Below are 20456 nucleotides of genomic sequence, written 5' to 3' on the forward strand. Positions count from 1 at the left end.
TAGATACATTTTATTTTGCAAAAAGGTAACGATGATAAAGAAATTCAAAGCACAGCATTGTTAAAAGTATTTCACGTAACTCTTTCCATATATGCGTTGTTACGCCAATAATCAAAAAATAAATAAATAAACCAAAGAGCAACAATTTAAAACAATTCGAGAGAGTAGTGACGTGAAAATTACCATACGACAAGTAGCTTCTTTTTTCAGCCGTTCTCGGAATTTATTCCTCTTTTCCGTTGCTGTCTGTTGTTAACCAGCTGCAGCTAAAATAATTGCTGCACACGCCGTAGTTTTGGTGTTCAGCATGTTAAACTTGTAAAACTGCGTCGTCAGCTGACAATATTGACCATATTATTGATGGCGTGAGGCTCACTTCAATTTATAGAAGATATAACAGACTGGTATTGTCAGCAAATATTGAACGTGTACTCCCGTAACAACTATTGTGACGTGACTGCCGTGTGTCGCTATAATGGAGTAGGAGCCGGCAGTCGATGTGGCAAAGCAACACTAGTGGGAAGTGGCAGACGTCAGCTATCGAACAGTTTTAACCGGACTGTAGTGGAGAAGGCTCTACTACTGTGGAACTTTTGAAATAGTCTCTACAGAAAGTAAACAATGGACTAAAATAAACCTCCATGGAAATTTGGAAAACAGGAGAGTGGGAAGAAGCCTTGATGCATCCACTGCACAAAAAAAAAAAAAAAAAGGTAATAGACAAGACGTCCACACCTACAGATGACTTTCTTTGCTGCTAGGTGCACATAAAATATTTTCCAAGATTTTACTGAACATAGCAGAAACGACAATGGAAATCATTTAGGTCAATACAAGATGATTTTAAGAAGGACAGATAATGTTCTGAACACATATTTAATCTGAAGTTGGTCATTAGCCACAGATTATTGAACTAAAAAGGCCTTTGATTCCGCTGGCAGACAAACGACAAATAAAATAATGTGGTGATTTGGTGTAAAGTCTAAATTTCCAAATCTGATTCATGGAACATTTATGGGAGAAATATTTCAATTCCTTGAAGTAGCTATAGGTATATGGCAAGTTGATGCCCCATGCCTAATATGTTTTAACTGTGTACTAGGAAAACCGCGAGAATTTTCGATGAAAAACTGAATGAGTATCAGATTTCACCAGAAAGGTTGGAAAGAGGAAACAAACATTTTGGAATAAACAGCCTCACATTTGCAGCTGACTGTGCTATACTTTCTGAGAAAGTGATATCTGCTGTAACACAAACCAACATTTTAGAAGAGATGGCCAGTTGAACCAGCTTAAGAATTTTTGCGGAGAAGACAAATTTTTACAGACAATAAAACGTCCATAGCTATATTTCCAATAACGGATACCGAACAAACTGAAAATGTTAAAACATTTAAATACACTCCTGGAAATTGAAATAAGAACACCGTGAATTCATTGTCCCAGGAAGGGGAAACTTTATTGACACATTCCTGGGGTCAGATACATCACATGATCACACTGACAGAACCACAGGCGCATAGACACAGGCAACAGAGCATGCACAATGTCGGCACTAGTACAGTGTACATCCACCTTTCGCAGCAATGCAGGCTGCTATTCTCCCATGGAGACGATCGTAGAGATGCTGGATGTAGTCCTGTGGAACGGCTTGCCATGCCATTTCCACCTGGCGCCTCAGTTGGACCAGCGTTCGTGCTGGACGTGCAGACCGCGTGAGACGACGCTTCATCCAGTCCCAAACATGCTCAATGGGGGACAGATCCGGAGATCTTGCTGGCCAGGGTAGTTGACTTACACCTTCTAGAGCACGTTGGGTGGCACGGGATACATGCGGACGTGCATTGTCCTGTTGGAACAGCAAGTTCCCTTGCCGGTCTAGGAATGGTAGAACGATGGGTTCGATGACGGTTTGGATGTACCGTGCACTATTCAGTGTCCCCTCGACGATCACCAGTGGTGTACGGCCAGTGTAGGAGATCGCTCCCCACACCATGATGCCGGGTGTTGGCCCTGTGTGCCTCGGTCGTATGCAGTCCTGATTGTGGCGCTCACCTGCACGGCGCCAAACACGCATACGACCATCATTGGCACCAAGGCAGAAGCGACTCTCATCGCTGAAGACGACACGTCTCCATTCGTCCCTCCATTCACGCCTGTCGCGACACCACTGGAGGCGGGCTGCACGATGTTGGGGCGTGAGCGGAAGACGGCCTAACGGTGTGCGGGACCGTAGCCCAGCTTCATGGAGACGGTTGCGAATGGTCCTCGCCGATACCCCAGGAGCAACAGTGTCCCTAATTTGCTGGGAAGTGGCGGTGCGGTCCCCTACGGCACTGCGTAGGATCCTACGGTCTTGGCGTGCTTCCGTGCGTCGCTGCGGTCCGGTCCCAGGTCGACGGGCACGTGCACCTTCCGCCGACCACTGGCGACAACATCGATGTACTGTGGAGACCTCACGCCCCACGTGTTGAGCAATTCGGCGGTACGTCCACCCGGCCTCCCGCATGCCTACTATACGCCCTCGCTCAAAGTCCGTCAACTGCACATACGGTTCACGTCCACGCTGTCGCGGCATGCTACCAGTGTTAAAGACTGCGATGGAGCTCCATATACCACGGCAAACTGGCTGACACTGACGGCGGCGGTGCACAAATGCTGCGCAGCTAGCGCCATTCGACGGCCAACACCGCGGTTCCTGGTGTGTCCGCTGTGCCGTGCGTGTGATCATTGATTGTACAGCCCTCTCGCAGTGTCCGGAGCAAGTATGGTGGGTCTGACACACCGGTGTCAATGTGTTCTTTTTTCCATTTCCAGGAGTGTATATTTGGGAGATAATTCAAGAAAAGAGTTTGAGAGGAGCTGATGTAAAGAAAAGGATACGTAAAATGAGAAGCGCAGATGGTATAACTAAAGACTTCTACAACAAAAAATGTCTATATAAAAATACAAAAGTAAGGCATTACAAATATAGCAGTGAAGTCAGAATGTCTTTACGTGAGCGAATGCCAACCGCTGAACTATGAGTTAGGTAAATTAGAAATACTCGAAAAGTGAACCATTAGGAAGAAAAATCAACGGAAGTTTGGAAATTACGTAGTGACGATGAAAGTTATCAAAACAAAGAAAACATTTTAGAAGTAATGGGAAAAAGAAGACTGCCATTTTTTAACAGTCATGTCGAATACAAGACACTAGCTTAACCAGAAAAATCTTCAAATACTTTTGGGACAAGAAGTCAACAAGAAGTTGGATTCATGGAGTTAAAAATCATTTAAGCAAAATAATGTAAAATCTGAAGAAACGACTGACAGAGAAGTGTTTAGGGAAAAAATATTGAATATGGAAGAATTCCAAGATTGGAGAATGAAAAAAGACTGGTATATAGTGATCAGAAGACAGTACGAAAAAACACAGCAGAAGAAAGAGTACTGGAAGAGAAGAAAAGAACAACGAATAAGGAACTGAAACTGGTTCGCGGTTGGACCAAAAAAGAAGGAAAAAATTGGTGATTGTACTGACAGGAGAGAATAATGCTTGAGGTGTCTTTGATTTGTTTGATATAAATCCTCGAACAAATAGAAACGAAGAATGGTTCAGTTCAGGTCACGAGCCCGTCATGTAGAAAACTCATACGTGGTCTGCGTACGTATTTTTTTTGTTTTTGCAAAAATTTGTAAATAAAATGTGAGAGGCAGTATGAACTGTAAATAGCAAAGACAATGGATCCTCGGGCGATGCTGTTTTTCACATATTAATTAACTCCGCAGGGTGCAGGGCGAAAACGAAAACGGTGAAATGATTTGTAAATGGACATAGAGATGCATAGATACCTGTTCACCCTCCTAAGACCTTATATAACACGACAAAAAATCTATATGAGGAAATCAATTTCTCCACTTGAGACGCTGACAACGACATTACGATTCCTGATAATAGAAAAAGTTACGAAGATATGTCTGCAACGTCAATACAAGCACTGAGCGAAATAAGTCAAAAACGCCGTTCTTCAGAATGGAGCCATAAAAAAATTATAGTAACTGAGTCGCGTAATGTGACAATATATAGATAATATTTTACCCTGCCTTAAGTCTAACAGCAACCTGTTACAGAAGTTTAGAATAGAATTTCAGTATTACAAAGAGCTGTCTTCTTATGTCGAACATTGTATTCCTTGCTCTTAATTTTCTGCAAACATGTATAGCTCCCAATATTTTCAATAAATTTATCAATAAACACTTAGAACACTATTGAGTATCAAACATTTTCGAATTCGCTGCACACTCACAGACGAGAATCAGTCGACTGAGCAAACACGTAAGTCAAACGAGTTTTGCATGTGACAGCTTTGCGGCGATCTCCTGCCCACACGCTATGATTTGTCTGCACAGATATGTTTGTACCTACAAACTGGAGCAGTTTCCACGAAAAACTAAAATGTGCATAGTTCAACTGTAATGGTCCACTGAAATTTTATGTTATGCTACAGGTCAATCTGTTACTACAACCATTATTTCTATATCTGCATAACACTCCACAGCTTACAGGTAAGTGCCTGACAGAGGGTTCGTCAACGAACTTCATAAGATTTCTGTAAAATCCTGCTCCCGGGCACCGCGCTGGAAAAACGAGCACCTCAGTCTTTCTGTGCAAGCTCTGAATTTCCTTATTTTACTAGGATGTAGGTGTTTCGTGTCAACAGAATGTTTTCGCATTCAAAGGAGAAAGTTGGTGATTATAATTTTGTGAAAAGATGCCGCCACACAAAGAAAAACACTTTTGTTTTAGTGATTTCTACTCCGGCTCACTTATTACATCCGTTACACTGCCTCCCCTATTTCACTATAATAGAAAACGAGCTGCCGTTTGTTGAACTTTTTCTATGTGTTCTGTCAATTCTATCTGGTAAGGATCCAATTCCTTGTAGCAGTACTCTAGAAGAGGATGGATAAATGTAGGCAATCTCTTTAGTAGATCTGTTCCATCTTCTTACTTTTCTGCCAATAAAACACACTCGTTGCTTCGCCTTACCTGTAACTTTTTCCACATGATAGTTCAAATTTGTTTGTAATTGTAATTCCTAGATATTTAGTTTAAGTGACCATCTTTAGATTTGTGTTATTTACTGTACAACCTTTTAGTACTCATATTGATGACCTCAAACTTTTCATTATGAAGAGTTGGTTACCACTTTTCGCACCTTGCAGATATCTTGTCTAAATCGCTTTGTAATTAGTTTTGATCTTCTCATTCGGTGGCACCTACCTTAGCCATTTGTCTATGCTACGGATCAGTCTGTGACCATAATCACATTGATTGATTTCAGCTAAACTCCAAATGTACTGTATTCATTTTAAGACCATTACACACGCAAAAACTGTCCACGCAAATGTCTATGCACATCGCATCTGCACAGACAGATCGTAGTGTCTAAGCAAGAGATTTGTGCAGATATGAGATCTACGCAAATCTGAAAGTTGAAGTTGGAAGTATGAGCAAAATTGCTCAAATATATGGGCACAGATCGCATCTGCACAGACACATCGTCGCATGTCACAAGAGGTCGCCGCAAACCTACCGCATGAAACATGCTCGAATCAGTTGTTTGTTCAGTCTAATTAGTGATTCACGTCTTTGAATACATCGTGAAACATAAAATGTTTGATATTTATAAGTGCCTTAGTGAGTTCATTGCTAAATTTAAAGAAATATATAGGAGTCATATATGTTTGTGGAAAGTTAAGAACAAGGACTGCAGCAAATCGTTGCCACCTTAAACAAAATTATTATTCATTCAATACTGTCCTATGCGACTACCGATCAGAAAAATTCACAGTTTGCTTCAAATGCGAATATAAACGCGAATTTTTCGCCCAAAATGCGAATATGTGAAATAATGTAACGAATGCTGTTTTGTGGCGAATTGTGTCCAGATGAACGGTATTTTCGGTCATTATTTCAAATAGCTTTATTTTCTACATATCAGTATCTGCAAAGTAACCAGTATATATTCACTACTGGTATTTTACAATATCGGCCACAGAATTCTTTGGAAAGAAAATGACAGAAAGACAGCAATTGTGCATAATGGTGAATCATTGCACTCGTCAGTTAAGCTGTAATGCCACATCAACTGTAGGTGAATGTTAAAGGTGACTACTAGATAAATACCATATTCCAATGTTGGAATCAGGTGTGGGACCTGGCAATAAAGCAACGTGTATGTAGAAGTGGCATCCAGCACGGTATTTACGCTTATAGATCATTTCAGGTCTCCTTCTATTAACTTGTCAGTTCCATCAGGAATGTTTAGGGCGGATATAAAAAATTGTTAAAGTCCTTCCTTGGCAATGCCAGAGACGGAGCAGAATGGGTCAACAACAGCAAACACGGAAGAAACTCTAAAACCCTAGACAGGCTGAGTGCTTAGACAAGCAACCTAAAAGTGTCACAAGAAAGCTCAGATCAAACGCAAGAGCAAGTATTCAGTTACTGGCACAGCAGAAAAGTGTGTCTGAAAGGCGAACTTGCGGCATCTTGAAGTGACCAAGAGCACTGATGAGTTCAGAAAACTAGGGAACATTCAGTGATCGCTGCAGAAGAATTACATCATTAACGTAACACGAAAGGACATGTACTCTGACGTCCACTTCTTAGCTCTCAGTTGTAGTCAGTGTTGCAGCTAACTAGCACTGAGGTGGAACCTGTGACGCTCCATCTGGGGCTTATTGTGGTGACTACAATCTGAAATGCCATTGCCAACAGGACCTCATGAACCCTGTTGCTGACAGCTGCTGCTGCCTCATTCTCACCATCTCTGATCAAAAGATTTCAGCACCTTGCAAAACCAGGCCTCTGCAGGCATCACTGATGATCCTTCACAAGCTGGTCAGCCACCAACGTTGTTGAGGTTCGCTGTAATTCCCTAAGCTCCCAATGATGAGCAACCTCCAGTGTTGTTGACCGGTCTCCTGCTGAGAGGCCATAATGTTACTCTCCACGATGGCTCCTCATGCAGAGGTTCGGGTTACCTTTCTGGGGCGCCGTCTCTGACATCAGCGAGAGCTTCTTGGTAATCCTGCGAAAACAGCTGGAAGCCACCATGCAGCATCGGCTGTGTTTGTGATGCTGTCGAGTCAATGGTCGTCCGTGATGTAAATAGGTACACAAGGGCTGTTCTGGAGCTTAGTACGTCATTAATGACATCGTCGATGATGTCATGAGTGAGTAATCAGGTTTCCCCATCCTTCCCCCATCTGACAAAGGTCAATTGCCATTTGTATAAAATGCTGGTATATTTATATTACTGCAGGAAATCCAAATTTTAGTCGGTTTTTCCCCGATCCTATTGAAGGGTTATTATACTTAGCATAAATTGACAGCAAATTCAAAATTACAGGACGATGAATTGTCATATTGGACCTGAAATGCTGATATTAGCTCTATGATGCCAGAATCCAAGACCTGGCATACAGGCATCCACACTATGATGTTAGAATCCAACTTCTAGAATACTGGTATTATGATATCAGATTACCACCTGAGACAAAGGATGTTTGCTTTCCACTGCAGCTCCAGGCCTAAGTTAAGAAATTCCTCTCAACTTAAACAATTGTTTATATCTGCCCAGCACATCAAAACACTACAAGCCTGCTTCTCCTCTAAGTTTGAATCTTTCCATTTTTCATTCTTATCATTACACTGTGGGAGAGAAAGGGCCCACAAGACATGCCATCACATCAGGGAGCAGTCTGCATGCACTGGTCGCCTCAGGAGGGCTAGATCTGGCAGTGAGTAACCACTGCACCACACTGCATGGAAAGAGATTGGTTGACTGATTGGCTGATTTGAGGGGAGGGGACCAAACAGTGAGTTCATTGGTCACATCAGATTAGGGATAGATGGGGAGGGAAATCGACTGTGGCCTTTCAAAGGAACCAACCCGGGATTAACTCAAAGTGATCTAGGGAAATCACAGGAAACCTAAATCAGGTTGGCCGGATGCAGGTTTGAACCATCATCCTCCCGAATGCGACTCCACTGTGCTAACCACTGTGCCACCTCACTCAAGATAATTCTGCAGTATACACTAAATGCTGCGTTATGACCCCGTGGCCTGAATGGTAGCCTGTGAGGTATCAGATGTGAAGTGCACACAAATCCATACACACATTAGTAGTAGGGAAACCTTCATACCACCCCACACTGCATTATTGCCAAATTTATTCAAGATGACCGATCCAAGATGGCGGCGATAAATGTGGCAATGTCGCAAAGACGTCTTGGCAGAAGTTCAAAATTTGGGGGGGAAAATAGGTCAATTGGGCTACCTACACTAACCTAAGACCTCTTCTCCCTTCTCCCTCCCCATCCTTGCTCAAGAAAATGGTGGGAAGTTCAAATTTTGGTGGGAAAAAGGTCGTTTGGGCTACCTCCACCAACCTAAGAAAGTGGTGGGAAAATTTTGGTGGGAAAATAGGTCAGTTGGGCTACCCAGACTAACATAAGTCGTCTGACCACTACCTCTTCCCTGCAATTGGCAGCAAAAGACTCAGCCTGTGCTGTGCAGCTGGATAGTATGGATATAAGTCTTTAATTTGCATGCAGTGTTTATTTAAACAGTTTGAGTTATCATAAGGATTATCTCCATCCACTGTGTTTACATGAGGTCTAGAGCCCAACTGACCTAGTACAAAGTACTGCAACCAGAGGGCGCTGTCGTCCCATGGCGGTCTAGGGAAAACTGCGGGAAAAGGATTCAGTTTGTGTCCAGCTGCTGGAGGGAGGGAGGAGTGTACTTTTATTTATTTTTTCAGTGGGAAGTTGGAACAATTTATTTACGGATGGTCTATTTATTACCCTGATATGAGTACAAAACACTCGTCCTGGCCTTCTTGGGGTCACAGTAAATAGCCTACAGACTAGCAAACCACCCATAAATCACCGAAATAATGCAGACAGGAAAACAACTCGTAAATTGTCAAGAAAATGCATGTTTAGCGATCTGCAAACAAACTCACTAATTGTAAACCGTCATAATAATGCATTCCACGGCCTACAGACCTGCAAACTACTCGCATATTACCGGAATAGTGCAGTACAATGATGTACAGACACGCAAATAACTTGTAAAATGTCAAAATAATGCATGTAAAACACTCTGCAAACAAGCTCACTAATTGAAAACTGTCGAATAATGCATTGCACAGCCTACAGACATTTTACAAAATAATGCAGTACACTGATGCAGACACCTTCACTACACGTAAAAGTGTCAAACATTAATACATGTATAGCGCTCTGCAAAGACGCACACAGCACTTAAACAGCCGAAAATAATGCAGTGCACAATCACTCATTGCATGTAAAATCATTGCATGTAAAAATGCTTTCGGAAATTCCACGACATATCAGTGAACTGTTTCCTACAGAGTTACAAGGCGGAATGTTGACTGGATGCGTTCTTCCTAGCAATCATAACAGGGCAGCCTGACCCACATGTGATACGCCTCTGGCAACGCATATGCTTACCTAGCCATCGTGGCTGACGTAGCTATGAAAATAGATGCGGGGCCAGCGCCGAGCGAGAGATGTTTGAATAGCGGCTCACCATCGCAGATGCAGCTAAAAGGTTGTCAGTGTTACGCTGATGTCCCATGTCTATGTAAATAAGAGTCAAGTTTTCCTCTCGGAAACCGTAAAGAGTTGCAGAAATAGTTAACGGTCGCTTTTGTTGTTGTAGGAGCTTTCGTGATGTCTAAGTTTTTCTGCACGTAAATTCTTGCCCTAACAGCTCAAAAATGGCTCTGAGCACTATGGGACTTAACATCTGTGGTCATCAGTACCTAGAACTTCGAACTAATTAAACCTAACTAACCTAAAGACATCACACACATCCATGCCCGAGGCAGGATTCGAACCTGCGACCGCAGCGGTCGCGCGGTTCCAGACTGAAGCGCCTAGAACGGCTCGGCCACATCGCCTGGCGCCCTAACAGCACGTGTTTACGAAAATAGTCCAGTATAACAACGAATGCATTCTTCCTGATGGTCCTAATGAGTCATCCTGTGCTACCCTTCCTGAAAATTGTGAGTCCCTCTTTCAACATAAGTCCCAGAAACGTTAAGCGTTCTCACCCCTAAAAGCCATCATCATGTATGTGGACACTTGCAAAAACACAGTTAATCATAAAAGCACTATTGTTGTTTGGAAAGAGAGCACTGTATAAACATAGACGGGAAAATAAGAACAATTACGCAAACAGAATTCGGAGCACTGTCCTGCAGAAGAGGAAAATGGTTGGCATTTTCGGTGTCCTACAGCTGTTGATCTGGAGATCTCTTAATGCCACAATTATGGATAAGGGACAGCATTGCGCCAGAGATGGATGGTCTGCTTCAACTTGTCTTTGAACATTTGAACAAAGAAGAACTTTACATAGATATGTTGCCCCCATTTTGTTTGAACCAGTACGTAGAGGCTCCTGTGTCCCAGTGCAAAGAATATCTTGTGAATGAATGGACCATTCTGATTTGCTCTTACTGAATTTGACCAGTAAATTTCTGACACTGCTGGTGTGGAAGCATTGTACATCTTTTTTTTCCTAGCACACAAGAATTTCAGCGGCAAAACTACTTTGTCCAGATCACTGTATTGTACACACAGTTAAAGCCTGCAAAAGTTGTCACCAGATACTTCCTCAGTTTCACTGTTCTGCCACTGACGACAGAAGCTTGAATATTTCTGCGTGAAACTGATCTCCAACTTAGCTATATATCACCACATAACGTAGTGATGTGATAAACACGCAATTCGTATCTTGCTCCATACGAAATCACCACTTCTGCATCATGCCTATAGCTAACGACCACCAGACACTTGTACATCTACCGTGAAGATAGATAGGATAAGCACATGGATTGTATATAGTCCTCATGGCACTAGATATTTCCCGGGAAGTCGGTAGGTCATCCGCTGCAGCCGACGGTTCAAAATGGTTCAATAGCTCTGAGCACTATGGGACTTAACATCTGAGGTCATCAGTCCACTAGAACCTACTTAAACCTAACTAACCTAAGGACATCACTCACATCCATGCCCGAGGCAGGATTCGAACCTGCGACCGTAGCGCCTAGAACCGCTCGGCCACCTCTGCCGGCGCAGCCGACGGTCGCACTTCATCTGCTCCCACACACACTGTGGCTCAACATGTGACCAGAGCATCCTCATCGGACTGAGGTCACTCTCTGAACTGTTATTCAAAGACTGGGCTGGTTCTCCTCAGAACAAAGGAGTCACTGTATCTGGTCCCGACCTGCCTGCTTGCTTGCTTTCTACACCCATCTCCAGACTTTGAGATTATAAGAACATATGTATTTTAACATGGTTTGCCAGAATATCATACCATTTTCGCGATTCTTCTCGATATCAGGCACATAGTATTATCGCTTGCATAACAGTATCGCTTGCACAGTATAATTCCGAAAATATAGAGTGGAAATAACTTCTCAAGAAACCCAAAACTTTAGCGAGGTGCAGTATGCCATGAAACACTGAGTAACTAGAAACTTATCTCGTCTGCGAAGAATTTACGTGAAAACACGAAAAAAAATAGAGGAAACTGATATTTCCACTCGCAAATAATGATGTCGGTGATATAACTTTTCCAAACCATCCTTATAATTTACAAAGTAAACTAAGGTATTTCTCGTGTCTAGAGAAGCAACAAACATGTTTTCAACCCGTCTTTCACCTGCTAGATGCACACAACACACACGACAATCTATCTTCTCTCAACTAAATAAAGATGGGAAATGTGCAGAAGCAGTCAATCAGACAATTTACATGGGACAGAAATAATGGTCCAGTTCAAACACATGTCCATATTGAATTTCCTCAAATTTCCACAGGGAACAGACACGATCACGAAGACTATCCAACACATACTCAGTGTTAGTTCACTATTCAGCCGTCTAGAGGACGACATACTTAGGTCAGCTACATTCCTGCACCCCAAGAGCCTTTCTATCCTGACAGCTCCTGCTGTTAACTGTAAAAGTAAATCATTCCCACCAAAGGCCACCGCTGCCATATGCCACACACCCCCAGACAGAATCATCCTAGGAAACCGACTACATATATATTTGATCGCTATACTTATAATTAAATATTACGATTGCAGTGTCAATTGGATGACATTTGACAATTAGCGAAGTATGGGATGTACCCCCTGCTGATGGCTGTGGCTCTGGAAATAGAAATATCTATACCATTCTTATGACTTGACATATGAGGTGCGACAATAAAGCAATGAGATTGTTTTTCTCTGCAAGATGTGGCAACCCTGCAGGCTTGCATAGGCATGATATCTTTGACCTTGGTCTATAAGCTGCTTCTAGTCCAAGCGGTACATCGATGAACTGCTCAGTCGTGAGTTATGCTGTAATAAGTTAACACGTGTTTGCGTCTCTCGTCACAGAAATGGAACCGCATCATATTGCGCAATGGTATGCCATTTGTTTTTGCGTTAAAATGGGTTAAAACGCGACGACAACTTACGGAAAGCTTCAGAATGATTTTGGAGAGGAGGTTATGTCAATAGCTCAAGTTTTTCGTTGGCATAAAATGTTTAGTGAAGGCAGAACGGATGTTGAAGATTAAGACCGCAGCGGACGGCCATCAACCTCACAGACGGATGTCAACTTGGCCAGGGTGCGTGAACTCGTACGATCTGATCGAAGGTTATCTGTGAAAATGATTGCAGAAGAACTGAATGTCTATCGAGAAACGGTTCGTCTAATAATAACAAGATCTGCATCACGATAATGCACCATCCCATACTACTCTGTCAGTACAGCAAATTTTAACCTCAAAACCAATTTCAATACTACCACAGCCACCTTATTCACCAGATACACTGTAGGAAGGAAAGTGCGAGAAGGCATTGTTATATTATAAAAAGACCTACTAGCACACGCGTTCCACTGTGTATTTTAAAACGACATTGTAGACATTTTTATTGTAGCACAGTTCGAAATGGACAAGGATAATGAAGAGGAAATTTCTGCTATTGAATTACATTTCGACGAACCTGACGACAATAGAGCTGAGATTAGCGTTAATAATGAGAGGGAAGATGCCACGAGAAACTCTACTTCTAGTAAGAGAAGACGGAATGTACAGCAATGGAAACGAAACGTCGAGAAAAGGAAGAGGTAAGGAAGACCACTGCTTATGGTAATATTCAAATATTCATTACAGGTTTAATGTTGTTGGAATTAATGACATAGCAACATTACCTAACCTTTTCTGGAACACATTTCTTGTAAATTCAACGTACTTGGAAATAGAAAAACTGAACTTCTGATTGCATTGACATAAAACTACTATCAGTTGGTTTTCAATTTCATTTTCATTTATCTGTAGGTACCAACCGAAAGGGTTTCCACAGATGCCAAACTGTATACATCCTGCTGGAAAGCTGAAATGTAAAGAGCTCACTATGCAGGACGTAAGATGGATCCATCCAAAATTTTACGGACAAAATAACCGAGAATGGCAGAGCAACTATATTCGACAGCATGTCACTGTGTCATCTCCTCGAAAGTTTAAGCTTACAGGAGACAAAATATCAAGAAAAAAACTAATTACGGAGTTTGTGCACCCAAAAAACCGTGAAGGAATTTCTATAAACATCAGGGTTTGCAGAGTGGCTGTCATGGGGATTTTGCAGATCAAAAAATTTGTCAGAGTATAATGAACGATTCCTCAGTTGCAACCACTGAAAGAAGATTAGGTGACAGAAGAACGAAGTTGTATGAAGATAGGAAAAATGCAGTTGTCAGACACACTGAACAATTCAAGCCGATCTAAAGTCACTTTTCTAGAGGAAAAATGCTACATCGCCAATATTTGTCCAGTGAATTAAATATAAAAATTATGTGGGAAATGTTCTGTGACAAACGTCATGATCTGGACGTAAAGTATGACTACTACTGGACAATATTCTGCAATAATTTTAATATTGGCTTCGGAGCACCTTATATTGACACGTACTCCACATGCTCGTCCCTATAAAGCACGATTTTCTTGGAAAATCGGCCAATGGAAAAGAAAAATTTGGAACATCAGCTTACAACTCACAAAGTTCGGAGCGATGTTTTTTAAGAGACTGAAGGAAGACATCGAAGGTCAACTAATTTTAAGTTATGACTGCCAGAAAAATTTAGTCCTTCCAGAATTCCCAGATCAGGCTGCTTATTATTCCAGACATATGTACTTATATAACTTCATGGTTTGCTGAGGTTCCTGTACGAGCAGGCAGACGAAAGACAATGTGACCTCGTATGTTTGGCTGGCGAACGAATTTGCGAAGGGGTCGAATGAGATTGCTTCACCTCTTCATCATCAACTACTTAACACCAATTTGCATGGTGTCACCAAACTACGCCTCTTTTCGGATGGATGCGGTGGGCAAAACAAGAATACAACAATAATTGGGATGTTGATGTACTGGTCCGATACGCTGCTCCAGTACACGTAGAGAGCGTTTAAGTGTGATTCCCAAGCGCTGGTCATTCTTTTATACACCCTCATAGAGTTTTTGGAAACATGGAGAGAAAATTTTCAAAATTTAGCGTAATCGAAAACACTGCAGTATACGTCGGCATAATGGAAAAATTCGGGCTGCGCGGGATTAGCCGAGCGGTCTTAGGCGCTGCAGTCATGGACTGTGCGGCTGACCCCGGCGGAGGTTCGAGTTCTCCCTCTGGCATGGGTGTGTGTGTTTGTCCTTAGGATAATTTAGGTTAAGTAGTGTGTAAGCTTAGGGTCTGATGACCTTAGCAGTTATGTCCCTTACGAATTCACACACATTTGAACATTTTTGAAAAATTCGCCGCAATGGTGCATTTGGGGTCGGACGACTGCGAAGTGAGAGACTGGAAGAAGATCGCCACTGACGTCATCAAAGCTCCTGGATCCTGGCACTTCCAGTTTCAAAAGTCGAAGAGAATTATCATCACGAAGACAGCAAACAGAAAATTATGTCTTGTGAAAAGAGAAGCATTCTTCAATTTTGAAAGTGGAGAGCCGAAACCTATTCTTAAAAGAGGCAAACGTATCACAAAAGAAACTCTTCCTGAGGAGATTCCAAAGGCGGTCCACTGAAAAACGCTAAAATTATGGACGTCAAGCGGCTCTTAGAACTACACTGGGGAGAGACATAGCCCGTGGAGGAAAATTCAAAATTCTACGCTGATGTTTTTGAGCAGCAGAAGATCATGGAAACAGACGAATGTCAAAACGGCGAGGATGAAGGACTTGATTTTGAGCTCTTAGATGACGACATGTCCCCGAACATAGCTTAAACGCTGTATACTTTATTTTACCTTGTGATCCTTTCTTTGCAATATTTCATTTTCCCAAGATTTATTTCCAAAGATTTCTCAATTTCATGACAGGTGTTAAGACTGAATTCAGTGATTAAATCTGAGTAATATTAATACTGTACCTTGTAGAAGTTCATGTTTAGTTTTTTATGTTAAGGTTTCGATCTTTTTAAATATTTAAAATAAAAAAGTATTTCAGCACTTTGTTCGTTTAATTTTCTTGCCTTTCGCATTATTTTAGTATACTACTGTAGTTAACCATTCTTACCGACATAGCCAGATTAACACCGGAATTAATTTTTTGGCCGGTTTTGCAACCGACTGCGTTCTATCATGGCTGCCGATGTGGTTGCAGAAGCGGCTAATTGGCCCATTCGGTTGCAAAACGGGCTAAGAACAAATTTTTACATAAAAATACTAATAACGGGTTAATGTAATATTATAGTGACATTTATGATTTAGTTGCTATGTTTTTGTTCCTTTTTTTTTGAGACATTAACCACCGTTGTAATATTGCTGTGAGAGCAAGGCCACGTTTTCCGGCTTTTCCCAAAAATCTTTTAAAACTGACTTAGCCACTTTTGCAGCTGGGCTACTCAAATGTATCACCTGTAAATATACATCTGAGGACTGTGTCTGTCACTGTTTGATGTCAGAGTTCGCTATAGACGCCTCCTCGACAATCACCCTGCAGCCCAGGTAATGGAAGACAATACACGCTACCGCAACTGCGTCTCTGCTCTAATTACATATCGAAATTGTCTTGCACTTGGGGTGGCCTTCCATTTATCTCCTGTTATTTAGTTGACTATACATCATTTTGTGTTGGCAAAGGGTCGAAGCTGGACCGTCTCCTTAAGGCAGGCTGGCTGCCACTCGTCTGTCAGTGGAAAGTAGCAGAAAAACTACGAGGCACTGGGTAGCAGTAGACAGTTTTTAAAATCCTGTGTCCCCACGATACGTGGAGGGAAGGAGGTTAGGAGAGGGGTGAGGGGAGGTAAGAGGGTCTCTAATTTCGGCAGCTTGTGATCGTACGTTGAGGAGAAAGCTTCCTAGACTACCGTCCCCCCCCCCCCCCCCCCCACCCCACCAGCAAACTTTTGGGACGACGATTTTCCCCAGTACATGTGTTGCATTATGACCCAGTCATTACGAGTGCTGGTATGTAGCCAAAAAACGAAGCACGGCCTCCTCCAGTGGGTTATGGATCAGCAGCTTATCGAGTTTTTTTAGGTGTGAGCCCCTCCACGCTCGCACAAGCATGGTGACCAACTCAAAAGGTCTACTGTCACCTCTGCATTGTTAGTGTCTAGAATCGAGGAGATCGCAGGAACGAGGAACTGCGATGTTATCCATACGTCTGGGTAGGTTTACCCATTAATACGGGCGCATCTGGGCAGCTTATCGAGCTGGGTCTTGAACGTCCACACAAAACCTTCTGCCCAGCCATTTAATGCAGGGTGAAATGGAGCAGTATGGATGAGGGAAATTCCATGGGCAGTACTAAATTGTTTATACTCAGTCGAATTAAACTGTGGATTGTTATCCGTATCGATCGTTTTGTGGAGCCCCTTGTCAGCAAAGAGGTGTTGGAGAACTTTGATAGTAGAAGTGGGGGAGACATAAGGGTATCCTGACCCGGAGTCGATCAGTATCATCCAGTGGGAACCATGAAACGGCACTGCGAAATCCATATGAAGACATTCCCATGGAGCAGCTGCATCCGACAAAAAATACTGGCGCGGTGGTGCTGCCTGATGTGTTTGCAGGCAGACACGAACGAGGCAATATCTTTATCCAAACCGCACCAATAAAGGTGTCGGCAGGCCAACTGTTTGGTGATGACAATGCCCCAATGACCTGTGTGGAGGAAATCGAGGATACGGCAATGCAACGAATGTGGTATGACCACCAAGGGAATGTTGGAATAACTACACGAAAGGATGAAGCCACTGCAGAAAAAGAGACTGTGCCAATGTTGCCACAAATGCTGGACCTCTGCATCACAGACGCTACAACAGCTGGCTGGCCAATCCGCAGCGATTTGGTGGGGGAGAGCTTTCAGCATCTGATCCTGGACCGCAATGGCATCTAATGGAAGCGCGTCCAGAGCTGCGTCCACGTCCAGTTGCACATGGAAACAAACCAAGGGCACGCAGCCGGGACAGAAAATCGGCATTTGATTGCCATTCAGAGGTGCGGTAGACATATCAAAGTCGAACGTCGCCAGGAAGGGCGCCCAACACTGGAGGCGGCACGCAGTCTGGGTGGGCACAGCAGCACCTGAGTGAAACAAAGAAACCAAAGGTTTGTGGTGGGTTTGCAGCATGAAATGACGAACCTACACGAAATTGCAGAATTTCGTCAGGGCGAAAACCTGAGCCAAAGCTTCGTTTTCAATTTCACTATATTTGGTTAGAGCATCGGTCAATTTTTTGGATGCGAAAACCACCTGCCTCCCACGCCGTCGACCACTTGCGAGATGACAGCACCCAGGTCTTAGTCCGAGGCATCAGCGGCGACTATGGGGGGCAAGGAAGGATTGTAAGCCGCCAGACAAGGAGGGTGGGAGAGAGCTGACTTGAGATGCGTGAAAGCCATGTCCCAAACCCAGCGCACACCCTTGTGCAATAACCTGGTCAGGGGCGCCGAAATTTCGGTGGCGTGGGGTATTAAACGCCGATAATAGTTGATTTGATCGAGGTCGAATTGCAGTTGCTTCACGTTGGTGGGAGAAGACAGGTTTTGAATCACCTCAACATACTCCTTAGAGGCGTGTAGGCTGCGGGCATCAATCGTGAACCCGAGATAGCTGACCTCTCGCGCAAAAAGTCACACTTTTAGTTTCGGCAACGCAGGTTAGTCTCGGAAAAAACCTGAAACAGCCGATCCAGCTTGTCTGCAAGGTCCACCGCGGACGAGCCACTGATGATGACATCGTCCAGATGATTGGCCACCACAAGCACCTGGCTTGTGAGGCGTTTCAAATAACGTTGGAAAATGGCGGGGGAACTGGCAATGCCAAACGGGAGCCGGTTGTGCCAGAAAAGGCCACATGGGGTATTGATGACTAGGATCTGCTATGATTCCTCGTCCAACGGCAGCTGCAAATAAGCATCGCGCAAATCAATTTTGGAGAAAACGGTCGAGCCCTCAAGATGTGTGAGTATGTCATCCACCAATGGGACAGGATAGGCATCGATGACCGACTGAGAATTGACCATGACCTCAAAATCGCCACAGATGCGTAAAACACCGTTCTGCTTCTCGACTATCACGATAGACCTCGCCGAGTAACTGTGCGCGATGGTAGAAAGGGCACCTTCATCTTGTAAGTGGCGAAGTTCCACCTGGAGTCTGTCTTTGAGAGCAAAGGGGTCTTGGCGGGCCTTAAAAAAATGAGGAACAGCAGAGGGAAGAAGTTGAACATGCATGGTGAATCCTTCACCCCTGATGTGGAGGATGAGAACAACGTTTCATATTTGCTGATCAGCGGGGCAAGGAGGGTATCCGATAAGGGTATCGACACCACCTGTACCGCGTCCTGCACTGACAAACCCAGACGACCGAAAATGACCACACCCGGAAGATTAGTAGCGCCGGGGGCTCTGACCAGCAAAAACTGTGCGCTGAAGGAATGACCATTGTAAGAGATTTGTGTGGAAAAAACGTCGTTGACTGATATAGAGTGATTACTGAAACTGTGCAAGGCACGAGTGTATGGGGATAAAGCTGGCGAGCCAAAACGTTGCTATGTGGCACCATCCACAATAGAAACGGATAATGCAGTTTCAATTTGGAAGACCACCGGAATATGCGTGACCTCCAAGGTAAGGAGAAAATGGGCACCCAACTGGGGAATGATGGAGAATAATTAGCTGTCAATGGAATGCGAGGCTTCCAGGTCCAGAAGTGATGATTCATGATGAGTCTGTGCGTTCACAGGAAGCATGGCATCTACGCGTATGTGATGTTTCTGTGAAGCATGACACACCACAGCGAAAATGCCCACTTGGCTGCAAGCCATACATCTTGCTCACTGGTGGGGGCACTCCGACCGTTGGTGAGTCCGCAAGCAGTTCAGACAGGATGGAAGCTGTGTGAAAGACTTCCTGTCACGAAGTGGACCAATGGATCAAAGAGGCTTCCGCTCGGCGCTAGGCAACTGGCTAGCCCAAAAACAGGTGGATCAAGATGTGTGGTTGTAGCTGGTGGGACTGTTTGGACTCACGAATGACCAGCAGACAGGTGTCGAGGGACGGGTCCTGTAAATTCAAAATATCAGCCCGAAGACCCTCGTCTCGAACGTGAAACACCGCCATATCGCTAATCAACGACGTGTATTTGTGCGTCAAAGTACTCAAAAAGGCATCCCATGATGTGAGTAAATGAGAGATCTCGAGGCGACTGCTCAGGGTTCAATTATTGAATTAAACGATACACCTGTGGACCGACTGTTGATAAAAAAAGCCCGACTTCATTTTCGTCGTGGATTCCATGTGCCAGTAAATGTTGTTCCAGCTTTTCGACATAATTTGACCATGGTTCGAGGGACCTACCAAAAGCCTGAAACGTTGGTTGGGGGCCATGTGCAAAGTGTTCAATTTACCTGCGATGGAATCAACTCCATGAGCTACCACTTGCAACGCTGTCGAGTGAGAGCGAATTTCTGAACGCGTGAGCGTTGCCTGAGTCTGCTGTAGAGTTTCCGCCAAAGAGTGAAGAAGCTCCTCGGAAGAGGCCATTCCGTTCGAAAATGAAAGTTTCATCCTCGTCGCTAATAACTGTAGTGTCCTGCGGTCAGCAGGAAAGAACTAACAGTCAATTTGAACACACTTTATTATAATTAAAGGCAAGAACCTTCTTGGCATACACTAAGTATTAAATGCAAGAACGAATAGAAAAAAAACCACAATTCTTGTGGTGCCAAACCAGATAAGGAAACAAGACAATGAAATAAATACTGAGCAAAATCTACTTTACAAAATACAACGTGCTACTACAGTGCTACGGCGAGTGAATATAATGCTAGGGCCATCGTAAGTACAGGCCGGAGCTGTTCCTAGC

Source organism: Schistocerca nitens, chromosome 1, assembly GCF_023898315.1.
Source record: "Schistocerca nitens isolate TAMUIC-IGC-003100 chromosome 1, iqSchNite1.1, whole genome shotgun sequence".
NCBI classification, from domain to species: domain Eukaryota; kingdom Metazoa; phylum Arthropoda; class Insecta; order Orthoptera; family Acrididae; genus Schistocerca; species Schistocerca nitens.